Below are 9,026 nucleotides of genomic sequence, written 5' to 3'. Positions count from 1 at the left end.
TATTGTAAAGTGATGTGCTAAGTATGTACACAATGGACATACATAGCATAAACACAATGAAATCATGTACTATATATGTACTATCGAACATAGCAAGTATATGATGTGAAAACCGGAAAGCATGAAAGTAACAAGTAGGCACATGCGTTTCACCCCAAAACAGTTTGGAAAACAGTAAAAGAGGGGTTCAATGTACTCACCTGAGATTGTTTTGAAGTTCTTGTATAATAACCAAATAATGCTAGAGATCACGGAATATCAAACGACACCTAATAGGTAGCTATGTTAATATACCGGACCTAAATCGGAAGGATCGGATAGTATGCGGGTTCGTAAACCAAACGAGTATGGAGACTCGTGAAATATGGTTTAACAAAGCCTACATACTAAAATGAAACCTAACCTAAGTGCTTGCGACCCATTACGACCCGTTTAGGTAGCTTATGCTACCTTAATGCGTCGTTCGCGTAGAACGCGTTTGGAACGCCTAACATCGTGGCCATAAGGTATAACCTCGGAAGGTTATAGCTATGGTCACCTAATGTGTTTGGTCGGATCCTAATGATCGACCAAATGGGTCGGGTTCGAAAGTATAAGCGATTGTTTAGATCGCTTACCTTACGACCCTAAAGATGCACTAAACTAAAAGTGACGAGCTTAGCATGTTAGGACATGCTTAACTAAGTTTCGAAAACAGGTTTGGCATCAAAACAAACGGCTTTGATGCTCACGAGTAGTTTGGTTACAAAATACGCAAGAATGCGCATTTTGGCCGAAACTACGACTCGTCACTGAGCCTAGATAACGTGGTAATCAGTAGGTATAACCATCGTGATCACGCTCACGTTATGAAGTTCCAATGAACTTCGTGTTGACCATAAGCTGGTCACACAGAAAGTCAAACAAAACTGTGACTTTCGGACTAGAAAAGCGAATAAAAGAACGAAAGAACACTTACGAAGGGTCCCTGAATGCTAATCTAGATCAAAATGGCTCAGGTATGAAACAAAGGTTCCAACTTAGAGCTTTTGTGGGTTTTAACCAAAAGGGGGGGGGGGGGTATTTATAGGAAAAGTAAAGCCGTTAGGATCGTTTCTTGAATATCGTGCCACGATCCAAGCCGTACACTTGTCAAGATGTTATGGTGACTTAATGTGACCCTTAGCTCCTGAGATGGTGAAAGGGCATTGCCCTTTGGGATGTTTGAAAGGCCAATCTTAGCAAGAAAACAAACTTTCTGTTACTGAAGGGGCCATGCGGCCCGCATCAGGATTAGACAAAACTCAGGCGGGCCGCCTGGCTATGTCTGATCTGCACAAAGTTTCAGAATTGGCAGTTTTGGTCCCTGTTGCATGTTTAAGCCATTTCCGACACTTCTAAGGCCCGTAAAGCCAATTTTAAGGCCCTAAAATGATGCCTAAACATTGTGGACATGAAACATGCTCAAAAATATGTTGGATGTTGGTTCGTTTGGCCGTACGAATGCGATGTTCGGTTAATTACGAGGGAATGCGCATAAGCGCGAAAAACGATCCAAAATGCATGACGAATGGATTTTTCTCATGCCAAACACTAAGGCATAATATAAGGATGCTTACATAAATTTTTGGACGTCCGGATGTATTCAGAACGTAGGTTATGCGCGAAAGTGCAAACTTATGCACTTTTTGACACTTTTAGTCCCTGAATGATCCAAAAGTTTGTTTTAGCATACCCAACCCTTCAAAGCCTATTTCTAAGCTATGTAAAGGATATTTATGGTATGTTTAACTTATGGACATGTTCCGGAATGTTCGTTACAGTTCAAATTGGCATACTTTCGCAGTTTGTCAAGTTTAGTCCCTGTAAGCGAATTAACTTGTTTATGCCATACCAAAGCCTTCAAAACTTATTTCTAAGTTATGTAAAGGTTATTTAAGGTATGTTAAGTATATGATGGTCTTCCGGAGTATTTTGCGCATTAAACTGAGTACGTTTACGCACTAGTTTGCGTATAATTCCCCAGAATAGTGTTGTAGGGTTTGAAATTGAACAAGAACTGATATGTGCAAAAGATACACATATTTATACAAGATCCCAAGTATGAAATACAATATTTCATCGGCTTGGTATTTGTTTGATGGTCGCGGTGACACAGGTGTCACATAAACCGGTACTAAAAGCTCTTGTGTCCTTGGACGACCTCGGTATCTTACCAACACTATACTACGTCCACGATGGGTGCACTTGCCCATATGTGTGTTTAGTGTTAGTAAATATCGTGTTTTATAAATTTAAAACTTGGCTAAAAGTGTAAAAAGGGCTTAAAATATACATAAAAAATATATTACACTTCACGCACATCAGTGTCTTTGGCTCTTGCCAGTTCATAATAGCTTCTATCTTTGTGGGATCCACTTGAATTCCACGTTCACTCACAACATGTACAAGGAACTGGACTTCGCGAAGCCAAAATTCACACTTTGAAAATTTGGCATAGAGCTTCTCTTGATGAAGCAGCTTAAGAATGCATCGAAGATGCTTTTCATGGTCAGCTTGGTTCTTCGAGTAGATGAGGATGTCATCGATGAAGACGATGACAAATTTATCCAGATAAGGCTTGCATACGCGATTCATGAGATCCATGAATGCGGCAGGTGCGTTAGTGAGCCCAAAAGGCATCACTAGGAACTCGTAATGACCATAACGAGTCCTAAACGCGGTCTTATGTACATCCTCCTCCTTGACCTTCAATTGATGATAGCCTGACCTGAGATCTATCTTGGAAAAGTAACTCGCTCCCTGTAGCTGGTCGAATAGATCATCGATTCTAGGCAAAGGATATCTTTTCTTGATAGTAACCTTGTTTAGCTCACGGTAATCAATGCATAGACGCATTGATCCATCCTTCTTCTTAACGAACAAAATCGGCGCTCCCCATGGAGATGAACTAGGTCTAATGAAACCTTTAGCTAGTAAATCATCTAGCTACGTCCTTAATTCCTTCATCTCCGTTGGTGCTAATCTATATGGTGCTCTGGCCACTGGTGCAGCTCCGGGAATGATGTCAATTCTAAATTCCACTTGCCTATCTGGTGGTAAACCAGGTAGTTCTTCCGGAAAAACCTCGGGATATTCAGAAATGACTGGTATGTCTTTGATCCTGGGCTTCTTCTCGTCAATGGTTTCTTGTGCCATATAAATGATGCAACCTTTACTCAGACATCTGGATGCCTTAAGCATAGTCACTTGCTCAGGCAATCCATGTTGAGTATCTCCCTGAATGGTGAGTGGCTCACCAGATGGAGTCTTGATCACTACCTGTTTCTTGTTGCACATTATCTGGGCTTGGTTATGCGATAACCAATCCATACCTATCACTATATCAAAGCCTGCTAGCTTAAAGGGTAACAAGGATAAAGGAAAAGAGTGGTTCCTAATGGATAGGACACATCCATCTAATACAGTCGAAACTGTTTCAATTGTTCCATCAGCTAATTCCACTTCATATTTCATACTTAGAGCTTTAACAGGTAATTTCAATAATTCACAGAACTTATTATCTACAAAGGATCTATCTGCCCAGAATCAAACAATACCCTTACGTAGACATCATTAATGAGAAAAGTACCTGTTATGACATTGGCATCCTGAATAGCTTCCTTCGCATCCATGCGGAAGACCCTTGCATTAGTCTTCTTTCCCTCCTCTGCTTTCTTTGCAAATTTCGGGCAGTTGGGTCTGATATGCCCCTTCTCATTACAATTGAAGCATGTGGCATCCTTAAGTTTCTTACAGTCTATTGCCTTGTGATCTGGGGACTTACAGATTCCACATGCTTTTGGCTTGGATTGCGATCTTGACTCATGCCTGCATTTTCCAAAGTGGTGCTTCTTACAAACCTTGCACCGGGGTTTATCACTCGACTGATGATCACCCTTCTTAGATTCCGACCCTTTCTTCTGGTCACTGTTTCCCTTGCGCTTCTTATCCGAGCGTCGCAAGCCATCATCTTCGCGTTTTCGTTTCTCGGCATCTGCAGCTCTCAGGGATCTCTGTCTAACTGCGTCTAGCGTAAGGGACAGAGATATGTCAGCTACTGATCGAAATGTAGTGAGCCGAGAGGCCTTGACACTTGCTTTAATTTCTGGGGCCAGACCCCCAATGAAACGGGCTATCCTCTTTTGTTACAAGATAAGGAACTAGCCTTGACAAGGTATTGAAGCTTGTGAGATATGCATGGCAGTCCAGGTTCTTCATCATCAGGGATAGAAAATCAGACTCTATCCTTTCGACCTCGTGCTGAGGGCAGTAATTCTCCTTGATCAGGGCAACAAATTGTTCCCAAGTCATGTTGTATAGAGGTATCTTTCCGGTGGCTTGAATCAACGACTTCCACCATGCTAGGGCTTCACCCTTGAATGATTGTGACACAAACTTCACAATATCTTTTTCAGCACAGCCACTTATATCTACCACCGTGTCCATTTCATCTAGCCAAGTCATACAGTCCATTGCCCCCTTCTCCCCAGTAAAATCCCGGGGTTTACAAGACACAAAGTATTTATACGTGCAACCTTTGGTACGTGGGGCATCATCAAACACAATCTTCTTGGAATGATCACCATTTTAATTTGAAGAATGTCTATCATCATCCTTCTTAGTCTCATCCTTCTTAGACTTGGGTTGGACAGAAGGTGGCTTGCTGTGAGACTCCGAATGAGTCTTGGATTTGATATGCGGTGTAGACAAGGTCCTAATATGGGTCCCACTGTACTCACTGTACTGCCTTTCTAAAGCCTTAGTAACCGCATCATCTACAAGCGCTTTCAGCTCTGCGCCAGTTAACTGTATTTTTGCATTATCGTGATTCTCTACCGGACGACTGTTCACTTCGTCCGACCTAGCCATGTAGCTTCAATTGCTACATAAAAGGATAATAGGCAAGGTTTTATTTAGAAGCTAATACAGTATTTTATATTTTATTAACCATGGCTTTAAATAGTCATTGCTGGTTAATTTGTTAATTAATTATTTATGCACGACCTTTATTATAATCCTATATTACAATTTAATGTTAGCACAAAAGCTTAGTCACAAGGACAGGGTAAATCTATAACCAAGATTTTCACAGAATCAAGGTATTCGGGTCTGAACCACAGTTCATTACCCTATTCTAGACAGTGAGTTGCAGACTCCAACTGTCTTTTAGTCCCAAAGGACATTAATTTATTACCCGTAGGTACTTCATCTCCAAAGGATGGTTATATAAATACAGGGAATTTTAAATTAACCCAATTTTCAAAGATGGCCTATGCGACTTTCACTGTGTCACAGTTTGCCCAGCATGTCAACATACTTACAGATGTCAACAGGATTTGGAATCTTTTAGACAGGTTCTACCATCTTGGCCATGTCTGCGACGACACGTGGCTAGGTTTTACCCCTAAGATTCTCTTTTTAACATAACGCAGATCAATCCTAAGTTGAGACGTTAATTATGGATCTAAATCTAATTATGGAGATACCATCTTGGCCTTGTCTTAAAATGACATAGGGCTAGGTCTTGTCCCATTTTAGATTTTGCCATTTAATAAAAATGGTAGATCTTCTTTATTAGGAAATGTTATTTTCATTTTTACTTTTTATTTTAAGTTTATTCATATACTTATTTATAACAACAATCATGAAAATTTAAATGCAACATTCCACTAATAAAGATTAAACAGTACAATACTTGCCCTAAACGGGACTTCTACAAAATAACATGCCCGCGCAGGGGCGAAACACAAACAAACAAACCCACGCAGGGGTTAACTAAAAGACATGCCCACGCAGGGGCAGAATATTGAAAGACAAGCCCGCGCAGGGGCTGAATACATAAACAACAAGTCCACGCAGGGACTGATTACAACTAAACAAATAAACAACAAAGGTCTTTAATGACCCCTTCTCTTGGACTTCCCCTTTAGCAAGTCTGACAGACCCTTAAAGAAGCCTTGCCGTTCCCTGCGGTCTTCTCGAACTTCTTGTTCGACTTTGTTCAGCCTATCAAGAATGTCACACCCCCAAAATCCACATGCGGAGTATCACCGCTTGGGAGCGTGACATGACCAGGATCAAGCCACCAATCATATTGAACATGTAATTAATAAGTAAAAGTAAATGTCATTCAACCACCAATATGAAAAGTGTTCAAAATATAAGTATGTTATCACTGTTTAGCGGAAGCGTATAAATAAAACCCAACATAAAAAGTACGAAATGTCATAAAGTGTTTTAACGAAACATTCACGATCCGTGCCCACAACGACCTGCTCCTCCTTGTGCAAGCTCCATATGTACCTAAGGTCCTGCAAGGCATGCAACAGAGAGTCAACAACTAGTTGAGCGAGTTCACAGTTAATAGTTCAGTAATAGTAATGGTATAGTAAGCATTGCGTTCGTTCATTAAGTCATGTATCGTACTAGTTCGTATCGCAGCCCTCTGGGCATGTATGCGAAGATTAGGGAAAGTTCTGAAGTATTCTAGACTATGTATATTTGTATCGCGGCCACCCTGGCATGTGTGCGAAGTTTTAGTATATAGTTCGCGGCCTTTCCAAGGCATGTGTGCGAAGATCAGTCATAATATCGCGGCCAACCCCGGCGTGTGTGCGAAGATCAGTTCAATTAGTATACTAGTCTAGCCGTATCTTATCATTTACCATCCTCACCCTGAGGACCATAAACATCTATCATCTGAGTATACGCAAATAAATCATCCAATCCCATTCCCACCCTGGGAACCCCATTCCTTGGCTGTGTGAACTCACCTTGGTTTGCTCGGTATGCTAAGTATGTGCTCACAGTTTATCAATCAAGTCCTAGAGTACGCATGTGTACATAAACAGTTTGTATTCATGAAGTTGGCACGTAAGTATATTCATAGTAGACATCGCATCAGTAAACACCAAGTATCACATTGCACGTATTCGTAATCATACAAGTACTGTTTTATACTTAACAGCAGTTAAATATCCCAGTTAACTTTTAATAGGATTAGACTGAGTTACTGAACAGATTATACATTTGGCGAAACACATTGTTGGCGAAACACTTATTGACAAGACACATTCTGTTTCGCCAACTACCCTTGGCGAAACACCCCCTCTATTTCGTCAAACGCCCTTTGGCAAAACACCCCTCTCTGTTTCGCCAAGATTTCCGTTTCGTGAACCAGTTTTAGTTACGTCAATAATCAGTTACAGTTTTGCAGGAAACCCTAGTCGTTCTAGAACAGCCGTCAATCTCAACTATCAATCATACGGAACTCAATACGCATATATCATCATCATCATACAGAATCATCATAAAGAAATCATTCAATACCGCACATCATCATCAAGTTACACATGATCAGCAAGATATAATTATGTAAGCAGATTCATGACATTTAACATTTAACGTGTATTTGATCCACATTACATCCATAAGTTTTGCAACATCAAACCGACACTATAGACCATAAATCATGAACACGGTCATAATCTAGCATGATCCCTCATGGTTACAAACAAGAACAGTAATGGATGATATAGGCAAGTAATCACACATAGAAAAACACTAACCGTAATGAACAGGGAAGCAACTAGATCGATTCGGGGCTTCGGGTATGCGAGATCGCCGTCACAGAGAAAGGGAGTTCTTAGGGTTTCGGTAGTTTTGATAAAAGTGACGATTGAACAGAAAGTCCGGTATATATATAATTACGTAACGTGTTAGGCCCTTACTGGGCTCCGGTGAAACTGGGCTCGGCGAAACACAGTCCTGTTTCGTCGAGAATGGTTTGACGGATCAAATTTCTGTTTCGTCGAGTTGTTATAGGCGAGACACACTTGTTTCGTTGTGGAGGTTATCCAGGACTTAACTAGTTCAAGTGTTTACTAACCGGTTCACACTATATCACTAACACATACTTTTTGTCATATAACACATAACGTATCCAACAATCATAATACGTTTCATTTTAACACTACGTATACAGTTACAAGCCAAACAAGTCAAACAACTAAACAATCAAAGTTAACGTGCATTTAATGCGAAAGTGAAAGTCGGAAACTCGAGTTGTCACATTATCCCCAACTTGAAAGAAATTTCGTCCCGAAATTTAGCATGCGGTTACTGAGGAAGCTAGGTAAGTTGTATCGTTCACTGGTTTTCCTGGGGTGTCACATCATCCCCCCGTTGATTTGGAATTTCGTCCCGAAATTCTGCTGTAGTAGCTTCACCCTCAGTAGTGGTTGCATTGGTTCCGAATAACTGGGGATACTTGAGTTTCATTTGATCTTCACGCTCCCAGGTGAACTCTGGCCCGCGATGGGAGTTCCAACAAACGCGAACAAGAGGGATTCTCGTGTTCTTGAGGACCTTAACATCCTGGTCCGTTATTTCAACAGGTTCCTCGATGAACTGCAACCGCTCGTCGATAGTAAGCTCCTTCAAGGGAACTATGAGGGTCTCATCTGACAGGCACTTCTTCAGATTCGACACGTGAAAGACATTGTGAACTGCACCGAGTTCAGCTGGTAAGTTTAGCTTGTATGCCACTTTGCCAATCTTCTCAATGATCTCGAACGGTCCGACGTACCGCGGATTTAGTTTGCCTCGCTTGCCAAAGCGAACCACTCCCTTCCAGGGTGAAACTTTAAGTAAAACCCGGTCCCCGACCTGAAATTCCAACGGTTTCCTACGCTTATCCGCGTAGCTTTTCTGACGGTCGCGAGCCGCCGCCATACGTTGCCGTATCTGCGCAATCTTTTCCGTGGCGTCCACTACAATCTCTGGACCCGTGATCTGACTATCCCCCACCTCTGCCCAACAGAGAGGTGACCGACATTTACGCCCGTACAATGCCTCGAATGGAGCGGCTTGTATGCTGGTGTGATAACTGTTATTGTATGAGAACTCCACCAAAGGGAGATGATTTTCCCAGCTGTTGCTGAAGTCGATAACGCATGCCCAAAGCATGTCTTCGAGAGTCTGGATCGTGCGCTCAGACTGCCCAT

Source organism: Helianthus annuus, chromosome 2 (genome assembly GCF_002127325.2).
Source record: "Helianthus annuus cultivar XRQ/B chromosome 2, HanXRQr2.0-SUNRISE, whole genome shotgun sequence".
Lineage (NCBI taxonomy): Eukaryota > Viridiplantae > Streptophyta > Magnoliopsida > Asterales > Asteraceae > Helianthus > Helianthus annuus.
Note: the sequence above shows the minus strand (reverse complement) of the source record.